The sequence below is a fragment of the Protopterus annectens genome, chromosome 4.part0 (assembly GCF_019279795.1).
Source record: "Protopterus annectens isolate FY-2018-M chromosome 4.part0, PAN1.0, whole genome shotgun sequence".
NCBI classification, from domain to species: Eukaryota; Metazoa; Chordata; order Ceratodontiformes; family Protopteridae; genus Protopterus; species Protopterus annectens.
The window spans coordinates 1,952,795,474-1,952,820,124 of NC_056733.1; positions in this window are offsets into that span (position 1 = coordinate 1,952,795,474).

The following is a 24,651-nucleotide window of genomic DNA, read 5'->3' on the forward strand; positions in this document are numbered from 1 at the left end:
ACAGGAAAGGGAGGAAGGAGCTATCAAGGGTCAGGATAGGGGGTAAGGAAATACGGGGAGAACTAAAAGCAACAGAGAAAGGGGATTGAAAATAAGGGGAGAACTAGTAGTGCAAGCAGTAAAAAAGAGGTGGTAGTGGCTGCTGGCTAGACTGGCAGGGAAGTGTACAGCGACCTAGTAGAATCAACTTATTAACTGAACAGGGTTACAATAGTACATATACTTTCTTGAATCCTTGTTGTAGGAAGAGCTCAGGGACCAGTGAGGCCTTATAGTTTTGGATTAGGAGTCCGTTTTCATCAATGGTAACTCCTAGTTGTTTGACGAGAGTTACTATTTCTATCTTGTTATTGTTTGATGATAGAATGAAAAGGAGTATTTTTGACCACATAGTTGCTTAGGTATGAATAAGATAAGTTTGGATTTTTGTGGGGTTAGAAGGAGCTGTAAAACAGTTAGCCAAGTCACAATTTGTGAGAGAGCTTCTTGGCCATAATGTAGTTTAATCATGTTTGTGGCAGAGTGGATGATTACTGAGTTATTTGCATATTGGGTTAAGGTAACTTGTTTGGTTGCTAAATATTGTTGTCTTTCGGCTTTTCCCAGTTAGGGGTTGCCACAGTGGAACTCCGGTCCGCTAATGATTGGCAGTAGATTTTCATGAACGCTGAGGTGCCAGCTCAATGTTCAACCTTCTACGAAGGCACGCCCATTTACGCATGTCTTTCAAACACCCACCCAACTCTGGGGAGGACATGCAGACTCCACACAGAAGGCACTCCCCGCACTCCAACCGAGAATTGAACAGGAGAACCTCTTGCTGTAAGGCAAAAACGCTACCGCTGCACCACCGCTGAATACTTGTTTGGTTGCTAAATGCAGGTTATTAATGAATATATTAAAATGTACTAGACTTAGTATAAAGTCTTAATGGAGTCCCATGGTTATTGTGAAGAAGGAAGAGGTGTTTTGCCATTTTACAGCTTGTTGCCTGTTTCAGCGGTAACTGTTAAACCAGGATAGTGAATGCTTATCAAAGCCTAGAGAAGACATCTTGTATAGTAATTTTTGGTGTGACACCATGTCAAAGTGTTTTTGCTTTGATTTATTGATAAAACAAAGCTTAGTATTGCAGTGGTGGTATTGTGATGATCAGAAACCATGCTGCATAGGGGAAAGTAGTGAGATTTCAGTAATGTATGTAAGAACTTATATACACCTTTTAAGTATTTTAGATAGAGAAGATAAGATAGGTATGGGCCTGTAACTGAACATGACAGTGAAATTTCTACATAGGGGAAGTATGTAGGATTTTTTCCACAGAGTGGGAACAGACCCTTCCCTGATAAACCATTTTTCTAAGATGGGCATGGGACATGCTAGAGAATCTTTAGTTATTTTAACGTGTTCAGCTAGTGCATTGTCTGGGGCAAGGGTGGTGGAGTCAAAGATTTTAGTAGTTTTGTGATAGTGGTGGTTGGGATGGGTTGAAGTTTGAGAGCTTGAAAATGAGTTGCAGGATTTTTAGTTGTTAGAGTTGTTGAAGACTGTGGGTTGAAGAAAAAGGCAACACAATTTACAAGGTATGAGTTTATTTGTTTAGTAATGGAGTCTCCTGGTGTATCTATTTTGGCGCTAGGTTGAGTAGTTTGGGGGTGGGTGTATGAGCTTGTGGCTGGATGACCAGAATATCTTAGGGTTGTTCTGATTTGCTGTTTGTAATTTTATATAGTAGCTTTTTTTTTTTTTAGTCTAGATTTTGGTTTTAGTAGAATTTCTAAGTTGATTGTTCTTCTGCTTGTTGGCAGCAGCATTTGATTTTTTCCAAGTTTTCAGTGTTTATCCCTATTTTTCTTAAGCTTTTTAGTTTCCTTTGTTAGCCAGAAAGCTGTATTGGGTTTAATTTGTTTGGCCCTTATGAGTGCACCTTCATTATTACTTTTAGAAATGTTGTGTTAAGTACTTTGTGTTTAGCACTCCTCAGTCTATTAATTTTAAGTTTGTAATGAAAGTATTTTTGTTGATGGTGGACAGATTGTGAGCAAGGTTATAGCAATGTTAGTTTTAGTTGTGAATGACCTTCCTTATTGCAAGAAAAAGCAGGTAGTCACTAAGGGTGTCAGGAATATTATTGGCATAGTTTATTTTGTCTGGTTTAATTGTAAGTATATAAGATGGGATTCCTGTCAGTGGATTTTTTATCTGGTAGGTGTAGAAATGAGCTGGGCAAACCCATATAAGTTTATTTCATTTGTAGGGCTTTTATTATCAATGGTGATATGTCTATGGACATATATTTATGCCTCTTAGTATAATGGTTTCTTGAGAGTTATTGGCTGATATTCACGAGAGAAATTCTTCAGCGGTATTTATGTTATTAGCAGGGATTATGTAGAAACCTATTATACATAGGCTTTCATGCGTGCTTTTCTGAGAGAATATTAGTATTTTAGCATTACAGCATGAAGGAGGGTTTAGTGGGTGTAGGGAGATACGTAAGTTAATTGTTTTCCCACCTCCTTTTTTTAGTTCTGTTTAGCCTTAGAATGCTTTATTCAGTTAGTAAGATGCCATTATCCTTTATATCTTGTGAGAGCCAATATTCAGTGATGACTAGTACATCTGGATTGCAATACCAGGCATGTAATTATAGTAGTTTATTATCAATAATTCTAAAGTTACTATAGGGGTGAAGGCCAGATAGCTGTTTTAGCAGTGGTTGTTGAGCAGGATTATTTTGGAGTTTAGTGGAATTCTTGTATTTAAAATAGTTGTTTTGGCCTGGATTAGAGTGCTTATCACCACAAGCTTTCATATACTGTGAGAAGGTGGTTATGGAATATGGCTGCTTTTATTTCAACTTGGGTTTAATGCCTAATTTATGCTGGGAGCAGTTGCAGTATAAGTATCTATTCTTAGAAATGTATTTATTTGATGTGTTGTAAATGGTGTGGTATTTTGACAGTACTGGATGTTAATTTGGAGTGAGGTACATACCTGCATACATACTGTCAAATGCCCTAAATACCAAACCTGACAAAGGTAGAGAAAGGAAACTATTTCCTTTCCTAATCTTAACACTCCCAACCCCCCCCCCCCCACACACACACACACTAACCTAAAATTTATCAAAATAGTTGCAGTGTCACAGGAAGCTTTTTTTAAGGTAAGGTGTAGGGTTAGTATTGTGGGCAGGACAGGGTAAAGATTAGCATTAGCATGCATCGCTAAGGTGGGTAAGGGACTGTGAGAATGTCAGTGGTTAAAGTAGAAAAAAATGTTGAGCCCATGGAGGGAAAGAAAGGATAGTGAAGAAAGGATAGTAATATAGAGGTGATTTTTTTGTCTTATCCACCTACATCATTCCTGATTCAAGGGTGCGCCAGTGAACTAGCTGTAAACTTTATTGTTGTGATATATTCCTCGTTTCTAAAAAGGTATTTCTGGAAACTTGTTTTGGACCACTGCTGTTTCACATATACATATAAATTACTTGTAAAAACTTTTCAGCATAAAATTATCTCTGATGCATGCTAATTCTATGATTGTCCAAATTAGAAAATAAGTGCAGTGATCCATTTACTTAACAAGGAGTTATGGCTGACTGAGACTAAAGTTCCATAACTTTGTTCATGTAGAATGCAGGGCTCCCTACTAAAATGTCGGTACTCGAAATGCTGAGAGTCAACAAGCTGAACCCCCCCCCCCCCAAAAAAAAAAATAAGCTCAAAGGCTAAGGAAAAGAGTGAATCTCAAGGATTGTTCTTCTTCTGTACTCTTTTTTTTTTTTTTTGCAGGGTGGCAACCCGCATACTCCCAAACTTGTATATACCAACTCCAAGATGCCATACATCAGAAGAAAAGGAATATTCCAAAACATGGTCATCTTGGGCTTATTATATCTAAGTCCATGTTTCAGACATTCAGTTTCTATGCTTCAGGACTCACTTTAGAAGGTCTTGACTTTTCAAATAGTTACCAGCATGCAGAAGTTACACAGATAATTCAGCCTCTTTGTTGGTCTGGCTGAAGAGATGGCCTCTTGCAGCAGCTTGCAGGAAATACACAGAAGAAATGCTTATCATCAGATGCTGCACTGCCGCCATTTAGACAGCAATGAATTGTGTTACAATTCTATATTTATGTAGTTGGTCATGACATGCCATGCTATGCTGTAATATGAGAGGACAATGACAAACCTTTGGACTGTTTGGAGTTATTAGATGAAGATGTCTTCCTTAGATACTGGAAAAAAGCTGACATTGTATGATAAAGCTTGACAGGCAGTGTAGGGCAGAAGTTGACTTTATGGCTTGTAAATTGCAGCATCTTATAGTACTGGAGTTGTTTCTCTTAGTATCCTTTTGTTTCTTGGTTGACTGTGCATGTCTGTTAAACAAACAGTGCTTCAGGTCTGGCCCTTAAAAGACTTGCATCTGTCTAGTCAATTACCTTGTTAAAAAATTAGAAAAAAACATAGACAATATATTCTCACAGCTAAATAGTTTTCATAAAGATGAGTTCATTATTCAATAAAAATGAATTTCACATGCTTCTTTTTTCTTTAATTGACAATGGAAGCAATAAAAGTCTGAACCTAGAAATTACTTATTGCAATGACACTACTATAAAATTAATTTAAATCGACCCCCTTCCCAATCAGTTCTCTTATTGTCATATGCACATGTAACATTAAAGAGGACTGATGAGTAACAAAAGTTAGTTTGCCTTGCAGACATGTTTGTCTCTGGTCCAATGTATTAAAGTTAGGAAATGTGAGAGGAGGAAGAAGGCGGAATGTATAATTAACTTAAGAACAGGATAGGTTGATAGTGGGAGGGGAGTGTTAGAGTCATTACATAGGAAGGGGAGGTGATGGGGATGGGCTTGGTATATAAGAGTATGTTTAGGGGTGAGTCACTCTATTTGGCACTGGGGGGATGGCATGGTTAGAGGTTTGTAGTGTCTGGTTATTGGGGTTAGTTTTTCATGATGGTTGGGAAAGCTGTTGGATTCCAGGGTGTCAGTTATCTGGATCAGAAGAGTGGTAGAGAAGCAGGGTATAAATTTAAGCAATTGTGACACTCATTCATTCATGATAGGGAGTGCATCTGATTTGGCAGATGAAGGGAGGCCCATGAATGTGATTAAGAGGGATGGAAGCTGATGTTATAGTGTATTTTGGGTTACATTAGGTAGGGTAGTTAGGAGATTGTGAGGGTGATGCTGATAATAATTTTCTTTTTTATTTGGGCATCTAGAAGAGTGTAGGTGAGACCTGGAGGTTGAAACTTGGGTTTAGATCTGGCACAGTGGCAAGTCCAGTGGATTGATTGAAGAGTATGAAATGCTGTCGGTTGTTGTCAGCTACAGAGGAGCAATGATATTATGGTTATACTGAAGAGGAATTTGTTTACTTTGTTAATAAAGAACTTGTTAGCTGCTTGTATAATATTTCTAGACGCAGTTGTGATATGGTCAGCAATAATCCCAAGGTTGGTGTGAAAGGCAGAGGCTAAGTTCAAACCACTGGATGTTACTAGAAAATTTCCTAATCATATAGTGGCTAGGGCATGTGGTAGGTGAAGTTTGTGGCACTAGAGTATTGGGATTTTAAGAATAGTGATCGTGTGTGGTTCCATGGTGATGTGGATGAACTTAGTGATGTTGGTTTGGGAATTTGTAATGTTCATTCGTCAGCATTCTTGTAGGGCATATTAGGTAATTAGTCTGGTTAGGATTTTAAAAGGTAGTGAACAGATTGTAAGGCAGCCTGATGGGCAGATTTAGAGAGGGTATTAAAGGCGCTGCTATTGTTTGTTAGTGAGCAGTCTGCCATGCTGAGTAATTGGTTAAGGTGTGTTTGTTAATATTATATAAGGAGCGTTTTATGTAGTTGAGCATTCTGCCAAAGTTTGGAATTTGAGTTATGTTATGATGTTATCCTATGGATGGTAATAAAGCTAAATGAAAAATCTTGGATGCATTGTTTGGTTTTGTGAATTAGTAGGGGCAACCAGTGACTAAGGTAGTTTACCTTGCAGAAACGATTGTCATTGGATCAATGTTTTTAAGGAAATGGGAGATAGGGAAGAAGCAGCATTGTACAGTTAACCTAAGAATAAGATAGCATGGTAGTGGGGGGAGGGAATGCTACAATCATGAGACAGGAAGGAAAGGATATATGAAAGGGGTCAACACATAGAGTTAGTTTAAATAGTGCGTACCTCTGTTTAGCAATGCACAGTTGAATTCTCCTCCTGCCCAACCCAGCATTTTATTACTTGGGTGTGGTCAGGATGAAGATTGGCCATCTCATTAGTACAGGGTAGTAGGGCCCTTTTCCACCTCCTCCTACCTTTTTGTGTTGACATTTTGCTTCCCTTGGGAGTCAAGTGAGCAGTTATATGCTGATTAAGGAGCTGTGGTTGTGGTTAGTGAGTATAATGACACTCCTACTATTGGTTAGTGAGTGGCCGAACGTGCTGCTTAATTGGTTAAGCTGTGTTTGTTACTATTATATAAGGAGTATATTATGCTGGTGAGTGTTCACTTTAACCTGCTATGAAAGTTTATTTGTGTTATGTTATGATATTATCCTGTGGATGTTAATAAAGCTGGTTGCAAAGTCAGGGATGTATTGTTCAGCTATGTGAGTTTGTACGGGTTACCAGAGGCAACAGTAGTTCAAAGGTACTTTGCTCCATGTACTACTAGTTACAGGAAAATAAAAAAAATGTTGAGTGTTTTGCCTGCTTTCAAGGCTGTAAGCACTTAACAAGTGCTGTCAGAAAGAGAGTGTAAAACATTGGCTTGTGTTTCAGAAAGTCATAGACACATTACTGGCATAGAGAGCAGGCAGAAACAAGTTTGTTTTTAAGTCTGCCACTGTTGCTTCCTGGCCAGCACTGGCAGATTTAACTGTGCAGTCCAATATTTGATCTTATCAATTATAGCAAAGTGCTTAACAATTGTTAAGATTAGGTCTTGCACGACAGAATCACTTAACTGGTTTGTCTTTTTCATGATATTGGAGCATAATCATGCTCCATGTACCACAGAACCTCTTAACTAAATTGCCTTTTTCCGCAATTCAAACTAAAATCGAGTCACTTTTTTATAACACTATACAAAAACAATGACTGCAGTAAAAGTTGATGAAAAAATGTTTGCATACACACATCACAAGCCTCCATGAATGCACCAAACACTGCACTCAACATTCATTCAAAGACAAATACAGTCCACACTTGTAACAAACTTACAAGCATACACAAACATAGCCAACTACACACACCAACAAATCCACTAAATACAACTGTTCTTTTTTTTCTCCTACAAAATTCCTTAATTTAGCACATTACCCAGAACTGTCCAGTAAATGTATTTAAGTATAATGGTTTAATTCCCATTACCCACCTGCATGTTAACTTACACCATGAAGTATGTGGTATCTCAATCACCCCCATTACTTCTGTTTCTCTTTTCCTCTGTTTTGTTTTCTGTTTTCTCCTTGTTTCTCTTCACTCTACTGTAATCCAAGCTGAAAACATTCTATATTTCTTAGAGTAACTATATGCCTCTGCCATCTTCCAAATTGTTAGCTCACCTTCAGCTGTCTTCTATAACATTGTTGGTTAAACCTCAAAATTAAAAGATGTACTGACAGGCCTACCTTTGGATTTTCTTATTCTACTGTTATTTGCATAACATTATTTATTTAAATATCTGCATATAATTAGAAGTTATGTACTTACCATAACTTGGCATTTGTGTTGTCTATTTACATTCTTCCTCACAGATGGGTTTGGATCTGACCTTCGGATCTGACTCTGCTGCATACAAAACACATTAGATCCAATTCTCAAGCTCCTCTTTCTATCCAGTAATGCTCTATTCTCTCCCTAACTCCTCAGCTCAAATTTGTTACTTCTGGAACAGATAGGGCTGGTTGATGGATAGGAGGGAAAGTGAGTAAGGATGAAAATGGACAACACAGATGTCAAGTTATGGTAAGTACTTAACTTCTAAATTTGAAGTTGTCCCTTTTCATTCTTCCTCACAGACAGAACAGAATCCCCAGCTACATAGCCCTTGGAAAGCCCTCATGGAAAGACATGCCGGAGCACTGACAAACCAAAAGAAGCTCTGCTTCTAGAGATAATGTCTAATTTGTAATGTGTAACAAAGGTATGAATCTTAGACCAAGCAGCTGCAGCACAAATATCATCAATGGAAGTCCTTGATGAAAAGGGAGATGACATAGCCATAGGCCGAGTGGAGAGAGTTTTAGGGGGTCATGGTAAATCTAATCCTTTTTGAAAATAAACCAGTGAAATGCAATCAGTAATTCATTTGGCTAGAGTAAGTTTAGGGAATGCCTGGCCAAAGTCACTAGTGGAAAAGGATACAAATAGCTGATCATACTTCCTGAACTGCATTGTTCTGTGAATGTACAAATGTAATTGTCTGTGCACATCAAGGAGCTGAAGCATGTACTCCCCCTTATTTGTAAACTTTGGAAAGAAGACTGGTAATTGTGTGGACTAGTTAATGTTACTCTCCATAGCCACTTTAGTAAGAAAGAAAGGACTGTGCCATAGAGATACTCTCTGTCCATATGAAAGATAATGTAAGTAATACCTACTAAAAAGATTGTTTTCCAATGCAGAAACTTCATATTGCATTTGTCTACTGGTTCAAAGGGTTTCTGAATTGAACTCTGAAGAACCACAGTAAGGCCCAAAGGAGGAGAGGGGTCTTTTATTGGGGATCTAAGAAGAAAGACTCCCTTCGTGAAGGCTTTACATAACCTGGATGTAGCCAGAGAAAGGGATTTGTTTCCAGAAATGAACTTAGAGCTCACTGCCAAATGAAGCTTAATAGTAGAAAGAACAGCTAGCCTCTTCTTTAAAAAGAGTTGTTAGGAGGAGAAGAATGGCCAAAATAGGTACCAAACAACTGTCAATATTTTGGTTGGAAGCCCAAATAGAAATTCTTTTCCATTTGCTTCTGTATACTTTCTTGGTAGAAGCCTTCTGGGAGGCCAATATAATCTCACAAATTGGGGAAGCAAGCCTGGACTGTCTATTACTGGAAGTGGAGAAACCATGTGATTAGTTTGAGTGCGTGGAGACTGGGGTGTTGAATTCATGAAGTATGGGACAGGAGATCCTGAGTGAGTTCCAGAATTCATGGAAGATATGTCAAGTGAGACCAGAGGAAGGGGAACCATACTTGTCAAAACCAGAAGGGGGCAATAAGGATGACTGCGATCTTCAGTCTGCTTGCTTTCTGTAAGAACTTTGGAATCAGAGGAAGAAGAGGGTAAGCATACAGGAGCCCTGAGGCCAATTGTGAATCAGAACATCTCTTGGTGACTCCCAGGAAGAGGGATCAGTCTGAAATACTTGTTGCACTTGTTGTTGAGGCAAACAGGTCACAGCAAGGCTGGCCCCAGTGGCTGAAGATCATATTCGCTACTGTTTGAGAGACCACTCATGAGGCATCAGAATGGATCTGATGAGCCTGTCCGCTAGTTTGTTGGTTCTCCCTAGGATAGGCATTGCAATAAGAAAGCAGTCTGAAGCTGCCACCCATTCCAAAACCCTCATGGCCTCTCTGCACAAGGGGTAAGATTTGGGTTCCTCCTTGCCTGTTGATGTACCAGACAACTGACATGTTGTCTGTTTGAATTGCAATTGTCCCTAGAGGTAGAACATCCTGAAATGCTTGTAATGCTAGAAGAACTGCTCTCATCTCTAGTACACTGATATGCAACTTGGTCTCCAGAGGGGACCACGTGCCTTGGACCATATTTCCCAAGAAATCATCCCCCACCCCAGCTGGAAAGTGTCCGTGGTCACAGTGGCAATGGCTGAAGGAAGGGTAAAAGATTTGCACAGAAACAGGTCATCAGATTGAAGCCACCAGTGAATATGATCTTTGCAGGTTGGGGTGAATCTTATGGGATATGATAGGGGCTGGTAAAGTATGCACCACTGTACCACCAATGTCAATTTAAGGATTCTCATGAAGAACTTTGCTAGAGGGACTAAAAGTATGGCAGCTGACATCGACCCCAGAGCTTGCAATACTAATTATGTTGGAGAAGACGGGTGGGATAGTATGACCTGAATTTGAAGTCTAAGGGATGTATGTGATGTGATGGAGAAGTAAGCATGCCACCCGAGTCATAGTATTCCAAAGGGTTCCTATAAATTACAGAGTCACTGTACTGGGACTAGGTTCAACTTGGTATGGTTTGTTGAGATGCCTAATGTGTTGGAAACCTGAAGCAAGTAGTCCTTGGCTGGTAGAAAGTGATCCTTGGATGGGGCAGCGAAGAGCCAATCGTCAAGATATGGAAACACCAGGAATCCCTTGAGTCTGAAGTGAGCTGCTACTATTGTCATACATTTGGTACACACCCTAGGGGCTGTGGTAAGTCCAAAGGGCAGTACTCTGAATTGGTAAAGATAAGCTCACAACCAAAAGTGTAGATGTCTCCTGGATCACCTGTCCATTTTTTATGTGACAGTATGCATTCTGGAGATTCATAGAGCACATCCAATCATCCTTGTACAAAATAGGCAGAATGGACTGAACTGTGACCATATGGAACTTTGTCTTCTTTACATACTGGTTTAAGTTGCTTAGAACTTAAATGGGTCTTAGGTCCCCTGTTTTCGTTGGCACTAAAAAGAAGCAGGAGTAGGTTCTGAATCCTATCTGCTTGGATGGGAGCTCTTGGATGATTCTTTTCTGGAACAGCTTTTGCATTTCTAGAGCTGCATCTTCTATCTGAATGAGGGGTTGTACAGGAGGAGGAAGAGAAAATGGTACATAGTAACCTCTGGATATGATTCTTATACCCATGATTTTGTTTGTGATTTCTGTCCAGGTGTCTAGGTGCAAAGAGAAATGACCCCTGGCTACCTCCAGAGGTGGACAGTTGGGCAATGCTTCAGGAGCACTGATAGGACCTATCAAAGATGGAATCTTTGAATTCCTGATTCTGCGGACCCCCTCTGCCTTGAGGACAACATTTTCCATTGCAGTTTCCTCCTCTTCCTCTGGAGGAATTATCCCTGTGTGAGTCCCAGAAAGGTCCCTGAGATTTTTGGAACCACGTCTTCTTACCACCTCATTGGTTTCTACAGAAAGTCCACTGAGGGGTAGAAAACTTGATTCCTATGGCAGAGTCTTTCCTTCTTGTTTGCTGTGACTGAACATGTCTTTAACTGATGGTCCAAACAAGGATGAGTCTTCAAAGGGGACATTGACAAAGGCTGTCAATGTCCCCTTTGAAGACTCATCCTTGTTTGGACCATCAGTTAAAGACATGTTCAGTCACAGCAAACATGTCTTTAACTGATGGTCCAAAAAAGGATGAGTCTTCAAAGGGGACATTGACAAAGGCTGTCTTGAAGGGTTCTGCAAAGTTGCATAACCTCATCCAAGTACGTCTCCTAATGGCTATGCCTGAACCAGCAGTTTGAGTCACCTTCTGTTGTGTGGGAGATCACCCTCATTGATGCATTATAAATAGACAGTAAAGTGGCTAGTTGCAAAAAAATATTTTTCAGATCATTCACAGACATGGACTCTGACAGAGTATTTGATAGTTCCTTTGTAATATCTCTCTGTAGCCGAGTAGAGTGTGCCAGGTCATTTAATGACCTCAGCGAGAACATAGCTGAGGCATACACTCACTTTCCAAATTTGTCCAGTGCTCTGGGGTCCCTGTTTGGTAGATGGACAGAGGAGCTTTGTTTAGCTAGATCCTTCTTGGTGGCTTCTGCCACCAATATAGAATCAACCAGGACTCTCTTACTCCAATGGGGCCTATCAGCAAGAGGGACTAAATTTTTTTTTGAGTGCTTGGGGATAGATTTGACAGTGTCTGTGTCTTCCATACACAGTGGAAAACCAAGTCAATAGGTTCATCCACTGGGGGTTACCCAAGACATAGATGGTCCAGCACCAAAGGCTCCAGAAACACTCATTTTTCAGGAGAAGAAGGTTGGGAAGACCAGCCACCCTTCTATTTGAGGATTTCAAGGATATCTCCAAAGGTGATGTGGGGTATCCTTCTCCCTCATCAAAATCAGTGTCTTCTGTGAGAGACTCCATGGGCAAGTGTATGTGTCTCTTCTTACAGGTCCTCTTCTGAGGGATCTCTTTAGCAGGGTGTTCAGGAAAGGTATCAAAAGAAGGGTGAAATTCCTCCAGGGAGCCTGTTTGGAGACTTCCTGGAACTTGCTGTCCCTGTGGAACAGGTCTGATGGGCTCAGAGCTAGGACCTAATGAGGGGTGATGATTAAGATCCAAGATAAGAAAGAACAGTTCTTTATGTAAAGAGAAAACCCTTTTTACCACCTTGAAAGCTTATGGACCAGGGAACACCCTCCCCCACTTGGAGCTGAAGTGTCTGAGGAAATAAGGTCAGTACTGCCCCCAGATCAGAGCCTCATGGGGAGAATTGGATCTGAGCTATCAAGGGCTGAGGCTCCAAGGTGAAGAGATGGATTAGACAAAGTCAGGGCCAAACCCAACCCCTCAGACCTGCCACCAACCTCTTGGATCCAAGACCAGCTTTGACCTGTGGATATCAGAGCAGAACCAGTCAGGATGCTCTTGGAGTTGAGGAGGGTACTTTTCTTGGATCTGATGCCAAACCTCTCAGGGATCTGATATCTTGGGACTCCAAAACCATTGGTTGATCAGAGAAGGAGATTGAATGGGCTTAGCAGGTGCACTCATGGATCTATGAGTGGACAGAGCTGGCAGGATTTCCATCTGGATATGACCCCTGAGAAATTCTGACATCATTCTGTCCACATCTGCCTCTGTCAAACTCCTCAAAGACCTGGAAAATACTCTATATGCTGTTCTGGAGTGTTTCCTCAGTGTTTGAAAAAGTTGAGTGTGTAGGGCCAGAGAGACAGGTTTCAGAGTGTACTCCATAGTACTACTTCTGCTTGTCAGATTTGAAGGTACAGAATCTGAGAAGGAGGTAGAAGGTAAAGGGGAGACCACAACAGGAGCCGAGCCTGTCAGATCTGAGGAGGACTTTGGATCTGAGGGGGGCCCAAAAGAATTTGGATCTGAGGTGGATGGATCCGAAATCTTCCTAACCTTCTCTAGTGGCTCTGAAGAAACCTTCAAGGACTTCTGAAAAGACTGTTTCCTGGAGTCTGAGAAAACTGGGAGTGTTTGGAGAGGTTTGAGCCCCAGGAGAAACAGGGAGCAAGCATTTTAGTATTAATTTATTGCACCTGTCAAATAGAGCCCTTGGGTTAAAAGTGGCACAAAAAGAATTGAGATGGTCAGCTCCCAGGCAATAACCACACTTCTTGTGGGCATCAGAGGTCATGATTTTATGCCCACAAGAAGTGCAATTCTTGAATCCAGGAGGTTTCTTGGACATAATAATGAGAAAAAGCACAATAACCTAAGGGAGAATAAGATTAATGACGTGCAGAGTACCAAATACCACTGTTTCATTTTTTTTTTTATAGATAGACAGACAGATAAAGAGAAACCTAGGAGAGAAAAGAAAATAAGTACCTTAAAAAGGGAATGAAGGAATAAAAGGAAAAGTACCAACAGTGGTGTCAATATGATGGCAACAAGGTCATAAAAGGAGAATGAGAAAGTGAAAAGACTGACATCACTGACAGATACAGAGAGAGGAAAGGAGTTATTACAACCTCTAATAGCAAAAGAAGAAAATTTAGGAAGGATTTGATAGGAATTAAACAAAAGTTATATCTTACAAGCTCAAGAATGAATACCTCCACCTTACCACATTGGAAGAAAATGAGATCTGAGGAGTTAGGGAGAAAATAGAGCATTCTGAGTAGAGGTAGGAGCTCAAGAATTAGATATGAAGTCTTTTTTATGAGGTTGAGTTGGATCCGAACCCATCTGCGAGGAAGAATAAAAAGGGACAACATCAGATCTAAGATATTTATTTTTTTTAAGATTCACTAACTGCTTTCTAAGGTCACTTCTGCAGTTCTGTTACTTCATTTAGGAATGAGAACTATCTATGAGCCACCTTATAATAGTTCATAGCTATTGTTTAAACATGGCCTATATAGCCTACAATGGCATGTTGATTTAACCGTTAAAGAATGTGTCTTCTATTTCAGGAAGTGTACTTTTCTTTAATGTATTCTATGGACATGGATCCACTTAACACTGAAGCTGAAAAAGTCTGTAAAAATGCCCCTTGTCTTACACTCAGGTCATGGCTGAGAAAGAACAGTAGCTGCCAGTGGTAAGTAAAGAAGCACACACAAAAAAAGTAAATTAAAGCTGCTTGTAGCACAGTACATTTTTGAGTGTATCACATGATCTGAATCATGTCATATTGCTTGTTGTACAATAATGCTTTTAAAATACTGTCAAAAAAGGTAACCCATGAATGAAGTTTACATGCCATATGTTTAATTTGGTCCTTATTAATGCATTTAATTGTTGAAATCCAAAGCATTTAAAAACAGCAGTATATAAATAGCAGATCTAAGAATAACACATACAGTCCACACTCCAACATAAAAGGTAATTAATCAAATAAGTAAACTGCTAAATATAAACATTAACTAAGCACTAATTAAAAATATTGCATTATTGAAAAAAAAGCAAAATGCTGACACACACACACACACACACACACACACACACACACACACACAAAGGAAGATGCAATGCTATGTCTGCAGGGTCAGGGAAATAGTAAACAAACTCATCATATAGACTTAAGTAGTAATCATAATTTGTGTAACATGATTAGTTTATTATTAAAAACAAAAGCAGCTTTAAAACAGTGAGTTAAAATTATGATTGCATTATGTCAAGCAAATGAGTTGGAATGACTAACAAATGAGCATGTTACTTAAAGAAATGCATTTAACTACACATACTGGGAGGAAGTAGGTTGTGCTAAGCTCTTCCACAGAAACAATATAACAAGCGCTATCTCTTTTATGGGTTAATGAGGAAGCAGTGATCACATATCATTATTATAGGCCATGGCTCTCTCTAATGTAACTATATGGCTCTCACAGAAGGCAGATATTGTAGTCAACTATCACAGTGCCCTAGTTTACAGAAAGCTAGATAATCAATAAAGGAAGAAAAGAAGCAATCCAAACAAAGTTGCATGCTTGCCGTGCTTGTATCATGTTTGCAAAGGACATGACTTCAGAGGATTACTGTCAGAAGCTGTGCCAAAACCATATGACGGTGTCTCATGGGGTGTTAAAAAATAGCAGTTTTCTTTCAGTCAGGAAAGAGCTAATTGTTGTTCCTGTTCTATTCTACCAGCGCAGCTGTAATTGGAAGTTATCAGTTTTTAATTGCATCTTTAGTGAGCAGTAATTATAATTCTTATCATTAGCTGCTTTTTCCTTAATTATCCTCTCACTTTAGTTGAGGCTGTTTTGTGCAAGTCTCTTGCCTGTCTTCACAGCTGGAGAAGAAAGAAAATGGATGTGTGATATTCTGTTGCAGCAAAGTCTTAACCAAGAGTGAGACGTATAAATTGTTAATGATGGGAGTGTTGAGTTTCAGGGTAAGTGGGGGAGGATCAGGTTCCTGAGGACCATGACTTTGTGTCACATCTTTACAGAACTATTAAAAACACTTAATTAAGTTATTAAATATTGCTGCATAATTCAATGAATCAGATAACTGGTGTCTGTAAATATCCCACTGAGTTTTCTTGCTTTGTCACAATGCAGATGTACTGCTAATGAGGTAGCAAAAGATCCAGATTTTACACTATCCATCTCTCTACAATGGAATTGCAGCGTGTCACATCCCACAACAGGTGCTCATCACACTGCAACTATGCATTTATTACCTCTAGTCCTGCTTTCCTGGCTTGACATCATTTTAAATAAGCAAAATATACTGAGTATTTCTTTCCTACTGTCAGTTCCTATCTTTTATCAACAATGATGAAATGGTACTGCCTTTTTTGATCTTCCTTTATAACAAATATGCACTGGTAGTACCATCAAGGCCCTGCTTCCCCTCTTCACCCCATAAATTATTTGTGCCTAGTTCATTATTTTAGTCAAGCCACACATCTACATTACTCTCACTGGAGAGAAACCAGCCTACAGTTGACCATGAATGTTTAGACTGGCTAATTGTGTCTGCAATGAAACTTTATGCACTCCCCTAAACAAACACAGCACATGACTACCATCCATATATTCCTGTTAAAGACTTAATTTTCCAGTAGTCAATTTCACTAATCAATTTATTTATTTATTTATTTATGTATTTGCTGTTTTTACCTCCAAAAGCCATGTCTGATCAAAGACATATAGTTATGTTTCTCTTGGTGAGTAAAGCTGTATTGCTTGACACCACTTTCCTGTGGTCCTTGTCCATTCTCTTCTAACCATGACTTTCTCTGAAACTCCTATCCTGTGACACACATCAGTAGGCATAGCTTTACATGCTTCTTTGTTAATATGTATGCTGTTCTAGCATTAAATAGCTTTACATGCTTCTTTGTTGACATTTGAGGTCTCTCTAATTGCTGCAGGTGCTTAGTACAGTACATGCCAAGTGGAGCGTTATACTCAATTACGGGCCAGGTAAGAGCCAAGTATGGGGGAGGGGTTATCATTTCTTTTGCTCTCAAGACAATGCCTTTACTAATCAAGTGTGCAATGTAGAAAGCTTTCCTTACTACAGTAGACACATGGTGGTCAAAGTTAAGGTCGCAGTCAACTTGTCATTCCAGGTCCCTTACCACTTCATGGGTACTTAGGGTATTGTTGATTTGATAGTGTGAGGGGACATTGTTTGTGCTGAAGGGAATAATGATGCATTTCTTTGCATTTAGTTATGGACCATGACTAATACACCAGTCACTGGTCTGTGTGAGATCCTCCTGGAGTATACTGACATCATTTGGGAACTCAATGACTGCAACTAGCTTGCAGTCGTCTGCAAACTTGGTCTGCCACAACACCTTTGTTTTCACCTGAACTTCTGAGAAGTATATATCAAACAGTAGGGAGCCCAGCACTGCCCCTTGTGGCACCCCACTGGTAACAGGTCTGCTGATTGATGTGGAGTCACCCACTTTTATTTATTTATTATTTATTAACATTTGTTGACTGGGAAGGTCCACTGGGTCAGAGACCCATTTTCAGTGGAGGCCCGGGGAGAAAAGCTCTGCAAGCAAAATACAAAGGGACACAATAATTAAACATAATGTGACAATGTTACTGATATAACAGGAAGAAAAACATAGAATGTATACACATACTGAAGATATGACAGGTGAGAATTAAAACAAGAATTTCACAATTGAATAGTAGCATTACATCATTTCATTTTTGGTGAGATTCCAGTCTCCTATATAGTAAAATACATTAATAAATGTGAAGACTGGGTCTTTGCAAAGATTTTGTCATTGTAGTATATGGTGAAGTATATTGCTTTAGGTGGTTTACTTTTGAGGCAGGTGCAGGATGGATTGTCTAGATAATGCATTTTTAGGGCTACCTTAAAAGTTTTTGGGTGATCAGTCTGGGTTATTTCAGATGGAAGGTTATTCCATAGCTTAGCTATGGTATGGGAGAACAGGCATTGTCCTGCTCTTTTGTTGGCTTTGGCTACTGTGAGAATCAGTTTACAGGAGGATCTTAATGTTCTAGTGGGGGTGCATGTTTATAGGATTGAGATAAGGGCAGTGCAATCATTTGATTTGAAATTAGTTTGTGGGCTATGGTTAGTTGGGTGTATTGTGGATGGGGGGAAAACTCTAGCTATCTTAGTTCAGTGATGGCATGGCAGTGATGAGAACGGTAAGGTTTTCCTGAGGCTAATTTAGCTATTTTATTATAACATTATTGTAATTTATTACTAAGGGTTGTGTGCAGGTTAGTGAAAATGGCACTACCATATGAAAGGGAGGGGATGAGTAGGGTATTAGCTAGTTTTATTTTGGTATATTTATCCAGGTAGAGTATGTGGTGGTATAGTTTGCCTAGTTTGAAATGTGATTTCTTGATTGCAGTTAGGATGTGTTGTTCGTATGTGAGTTTATCATCTATTGTTATACCTAGTGATTTGGCTGTTTTCACTGGTTCAAGTTCTGTGCTGTCTTTAGCCAGGATTTTAAAGACAGTGTTGAGTGGTTTTGTTGAGAAAAGTAAAAGTTAACTTTTTTGGGAGTTTAACATTAGTTGTGCATTAATAAGCCATGATTCAATAGAAGTAAAAGCCTGTTGTGTAAGTGTGATGGGGGCTGAGAAAGGTTTAGAGGTGGATATAAGCATTGAATCATCGGCATATTGGATGATGTTCTGGATTAGGGGGGCTTTGTGCAGGTCATTGATGAAGATATTGAACAGTAGTGGACCTAAAATGGATCCCTGTGGTACTCCTATATTGTTAGGTTGGTACTGAGATTACGCATTTAACCATTTTACAGTTTGTTCCCTATTCTGTAGGCTGGAGGTAAACCAGCTGAAGGATTTTGGGGAACAACCTAGTGTTGATAGTTGGTTTACTAGCTTAGCATGTGACACTGTCAAAGACCTTAGGTCTAGAAGGATTACTGAGGTAGGATAGCCTGCATCCAAGGCTTTGTTGACAAATTTGGTGAAAGATAATAGGGCAGTAATGGTGTTATGCCCTGGCCAGAAACCATGTTGGGTAGGGGATAGAATTGCATTATTTGAAAGGTGTTTAAGTAGTTGTAAGTGAACACATTTTTCCAATATTTTAGATAGAGGGGAAGAGTATAGAGATAGAGCGGTAGTTGGAAAGATCAAGGGAGTTACTCCCTTTGTGTAGTGGGGTAATGATGGATCTTTTCCGTAGGAGAGGAATGTAAGATTCAGTGAGAGAGCGATTTATAAAAATGGTAACTGGATATGCTATTGAGCTAGCTGCTATTTGCAGATATTCTGGGGGAAGGTTACTTGAATAGAGAGAGCAAGGTTTGAGTTGTTTTAGGAATTTCAAAATCAGAGAGGTGGGTACAGGTTGAATAGTGAAAGAGTTACCAGGTTGTGTAGTGGGAGTGTGTTCAGTTGGGGTTGGGATGTGTATGTTTGAGCTGGATGGGCAGTCATTGAGTAGCTTTTGGATGGTAGAGATGAAGTGGGTATTAAAGGCTTGGGAGATTTCTTGTGGGCTTTTTTCAGGTGCAGGGGATAGGTTTTGGATGGTGCCTAGGTTAAATAGAGAGGAGACAGACTTCCAAAAATGTTTGGGATTGTTATATGAGGTGGATAGTTTATCAGAGAAGTAATCTTTTTTATCTTGTATTACTTGCTTTTTTGATTTGTTGCGGAGTTGTTTGTAGTGGAGTTCATTTTGTTGTGTTCTGTCTCTCAGCCATATTTTCCATGCTTTTTTTCTAAGAGACATAGTTTGTTTGGTTAGTCTTGTTAACCAGGAGGCATGGTTAGTTTTGGTTCATTTAATATGCATAGGTGCTAGGCTATTGAGAGTATTTAAAAAGAGTTTGTTAAAATAGTCAATGGCTTCATCTAAGGGGAGTGTTTTTAGTGGGTTCCAGTTATGGGAGTTTAAAATATAAAGTTATCCTGATCAAAGTGGGCAAGGTTCCTGGAGGTTTTATATGAGTGCATTTTGACTGCATGAGGGTGAGTTCTATAGGTATATGCTGGAAGGTGGTCACCTAATGTGTTTGGTAGGGTTCCTGAGTTGGAGTAGTTTTGAGGATGTGTTACAAGTATCCAGTCTAGGGTTGATTCAGAGTCTGTTGTTAGGCCATGAGTGGGGGTACTGATGAGTTGGGTAAAACTTTGAAGGTTTACGCTGTTTATTGGAGAGGGGGAGTCTAAGTTTAGACAATTAATATTCTTGTCTCCCAGTATTATAGTTTCATGCAGTATATTCTAATTTAGCCAATATAAGTTTTAAAGTATGTGGAGAGCATGGCCTGGGGGAATATAAATAACTGCTATGCATATATGTTTGTTCCTATTTATGTGAAAGCATGCAAGTAGTAGCTCTACATTACCAAAAGAGGGGACAGGCTTTGCATAGGTTGTTATTTGTAGTGAGTTTTAGTAGATTAATGCTACACTGCCACCCTTTGATAGTGTGTGTCTGGTTTGTCAACCAGTTGACAACCCATCTTACAACGAAGGGGTTTACATTTAGTTTGATAAGTTTATCAGTAATGCACAAGTGTGGGATTGTGTTAAAAGCCTTTGGCAGGTCAAGGTATGCTATGTAAACAGATTTGCCCTCATCGATGGCCTTGGTCACATTTTCAAAGAAATCTACCAGATTTAACAGGCAGGAACTGCCTTTTACAAAGCCGAATGGGGTAGGATCCAGGGCTTAGAGGTCACCTATGAGGTCCACAATGTTATGTTTCATGACCTTACAGATGAAGCTGGTCAGGCTTATGGGTCTGTAATTCCCTGGGTCTTTTTCTAGGCCACCTTTGCGGAGGGGAATAGCTCTTGCTGTTCTCCATTCCACAAGAACAAAGCCTGTGGTTAAGCTATGATTAAAAAGGGTACTTAGTGGTGATGTTAGTTTATGTTTTAGCCTGTTTAGAAGACATCCTGTTATTTCATCTGGCCCTATACAGGCTGTTTTTTTTTTGCCTTGGACAAGGCTTTGAGGACATTCTTTTCAAATATGTACAGTGGGGGTGGGAGTTTGGGGGAAGGTTTGTTGTAAGTTAGGAGGGATAAGGGAGTGAAATTTTTGCTAAACATCCACTTGCAGGTTTGCTATCATTGTTGGGTTAGTGTGTGTGATACCATTGGCCACTAGTTATGCACATGCATGGAATCTACCTTTTAGGTTACATATCTAACTGTAAAAGTCCTTATGGTTACCCTTGGCTATACTTACTAAGTTTCTCTTAAAGGAGCCCTTGGAGGATTTGACAAGTTGTCTTATTTGCTTGTTGAGACTGAGGAGAGTGCTTTCCATTGCTGGAGCGTTGCCTTTTTTTTTGTACAGCAATTTTTTGCATTTATTGTAAAGTTTGTTTATGCTGCATGTCCACCATGGCAGCATGTTTCTACTTGGGGCTCTGACTTTCATTCTTTCTGGTATGGATCAGTTGATATACTGATGCAAATGATTGTACAGGGCTTTAGTGTAAGTTTTGGCTTAGTTCCCACTTCCAGGCTGGAGTGGGGCTTGAAAAGCATTTATACCTTCACCCAGCAGGTATAGTTTGCCTTGGTGAAGTTTTGTTGTCTGATTTCACCCTTTGTGAGTTCTAGTGTTAGTGCCAGCTTGAAGATAACTGATCTGTGGTGAGTTTTAACTAATGAGGCCCCAACGGTTGCAGCAGTGCATCTGTCACAATGGTGAGGACCTGATCCAGAATGTTTGTTCCTCTTGTCGGGGTGTGAAAATTTTTTTCAAGGACATTTGAATTAATAAAGTAAAGGAACTTTTGTTCTAGCAACTTAGGGCTAGTGTAGGTTTCCCAGCTGATGGTGGGATAATTGAAATCCCCCATAACCAGTGTGTTTGATAAAATTTGGATTGTCTCCAGTTTGGTCAAGTATGCTTCATGGGTGTCATGACCCATGGAGTGGGATCTACAATTGGCTATGACTTGAATGGATGTCTTATCCACTGTAATCTAGATCTCAAGTAACTCCATAAAGTTGTCCAGTCTAACTGGATGGGATGTTAATTTATCTCTAATATAGATTGAAACATTGCCTCCTTTGATTTCACATGTTCATTTTCCGGTCTAAAGGTGTGGAAGGCATTGTGGCCTTCCAAGGCTGGGGTACTCTCTGAGGTCTTGAACCAGATATCTGTGACTGCACAGACATCAATATCTTCCAGTAATAGAAGTGCTTCTAGGGAGTACAGTTTTTGGTTTAAGCTACTAGCATTTAACAGTGTGACCCTTAGTTTGTTCTGATTGGTTAATTCCATGTTGTTAATGTTGTTTCCGAGACATTTCCTAAAAAAAGCACTATGAAGGAGACAAGAGCCTTTTCCAGCAAGCCTACTCCAGCAAAGCAGCAAGGTTTGTCGACTATGGCTTCCCAGGCTACAGGAACTGGATCCCCTTTGTATGACACCAAAACCGAGCCAATTATTGAAATCAATCATTATATATAAATTATATATACATATACACATATATATTCATACATATGTGTGTGTGTGTGTGTGTGTGTGTGTGTATATATATATATATATATATATATATATATATATATATACATTTCAAGAGATGAGCATAATTCTAAGGACAGAAAAGTAGAAAAAATGTCAATTTGAAGTCTGTAAAAGATCATATTTGGTATTAAAATCTATGCCATTTATTGTAGTGTTCAGGTTAATTTAAAATGAGAAAAATGTAATGAATTTCTGTCTCATAGAATAATCTAAAGCATTGCTAAAAGTATAAAAACAGGGATTTACAATGTGACACAATTGGGTATGCTAATAGCTATAAACATGCTGTTGTATAGTTACAGAAAGCTGTATGTCAATGTGACACATTCTTTCTAAAAACACTCTTCACAGCTCATAGAGACCAGCCACATTCACAAGGCATCTCTTGTATACTTTAGTAATAACTCACATTTGGGTTTAGGTAATGCAAGACTTGTCTACAGCTGGTGTAGTAAGACCATAAGTGAGAAGCCTACATAATCAAACAAAGTCAGTTGAATGGAGGTGCTGCATTTCCCAAGCCCAAATTATTGCTATTACACAATGACATAATTTCAGAAAGAGCTTTCTTAAATGCACATCATTATATAACCTGTCTTTATACTATCTCTGCGTTTTGTCTTGTAGGGAACACCTTAGCTATGTACTGCACAAGTACCTGTTCTGTATGGGTAAATGCTTGCACAGTACAATGTACAAATCAAGTTACTGACATTTAGAGCATGTGTGTATCTCTTGTCATGCACACTCCTACCATTCTGGGAGGTTTATATTAATTTGTATGCATTGTTTTGCTCTGAAGAGCAGTTTTCCTGTGTATCATAGGACATGTTAGTCTTTTTGGGGTGTTCTTGTTCTTGAGGCTACTGGTGTGGGCATGCAGACAACTGTAGCTTTTGGCTAGAGTTACACTGATTTTTTCTTGATCTTGATTTTCTTTTCTGGCCAGACATTTTTTTACATGGCTCATGCAAGATTTACAAAATGCATGGCGATTGCTCTGGTCAATACCCATTTACATTTCTGAACATTAATTAACTTTCATTGCAGTAGCATATCAAGGTTGGGCCAAAGGGGTCATGTACCCGGGGCACAGCCTCTCACATGGTGCAGCCTGGGTGTTCTTCCTGTATTCTTTCTGTACTGGCATTTCAAAGTATTTCTTTTTTTCTTTTTTTTTCACTACCAATCAAGAGCTGGTAGGGAGGGGGATGTGCCAGAATGTTGTGAGCACTCTATTGGAGGGATAGAGTAAGGTGCTAGTGCAGGGACACAGATACATCTCTGTTTCATTATATAATAAGCAATTTAAAAAGTATCCAAATGTTATACAGTTATACATATTTAAAGTATACATTCCTATGTTGGACAAATATGTAAGTGGAAGTTCATGCACGCACTCGAAACTCTCCTTAGCATGGAGAACATCGATATCTGTGCAGTAACAGAAACCTGGTTCAAGGCTATCGAGAGCACCCCAGCACTACCAGGTTATACCTCATACCATGCTTTTCGGCCCCAAAACCTGGACCGAACCACAAAAGGAGGGGGAGTATCAATATTCGTCAAAGATACCCACACCTCCAGGTTGGTGGCACAGCACGAAGCATCAGAAACTATCCATGTGCAACTAACAGTGGGTAAAACTGCCTTCCAGTTTATAGCCTGCTACAGACCACCCTCCCAAACCCAGGAACCCCACTCGGCCTTCCTGAGAACACTGGAAAATATGAAGGTCACTCCAAACACCATTATATTGGGTGACTTCAACTACCCAACCATAGACTGGGAGCATTACTCTAGCTCCAACACCCTAGCCCAAAGGTTCCTAGAATTTATAAACTCAAATGCTATGGAACAACTTATTACCACTCCCACAAGAGTGGAAAACATACTGGACCTGATCATCACCAACATGGGGACTCTATGCTCCAGACCAGAAGTGTATCCCTCACTGGTAAGATCAGACCATAAACTAATCTCACTGGATATTCACATCCCGACCCCACCCCCTTCCCAGAAAAACACAGTGAAAAACTTCTCTAAAGCAAATTTCACACTCCTCAAAACCGAGGTGGAATCCTTCAAAGCCCCCGGGCCTGTGGATATCTGCCCAGACCACAAAATCCTTTATAAACGCATTCTATGAACACCTTCAGGAATGCATGGATCATGCAATCCCAAATAAAACCACAACCCAATCCTCCAAAGGCAGATGTCCTGTCTGGTGGACCCCAGCCATAAACAAACTATACAATAGAAGGAGGAAGCTACTACAAAAAGGGAAGGCATCTCTGATCAGTATTAGCAAAAAACTACGGGCACTCATAAAATCTTCTATAGCCAGCTTCGAGAGAAAAATTGCACAGGACACTAAGGATAATCACAAGGCTTTCTTTAGTTATGTTAGGAACCTGGGTGGGAATTCCCAGATATGCTCAGAATTAGTCCAAAATGACAAAA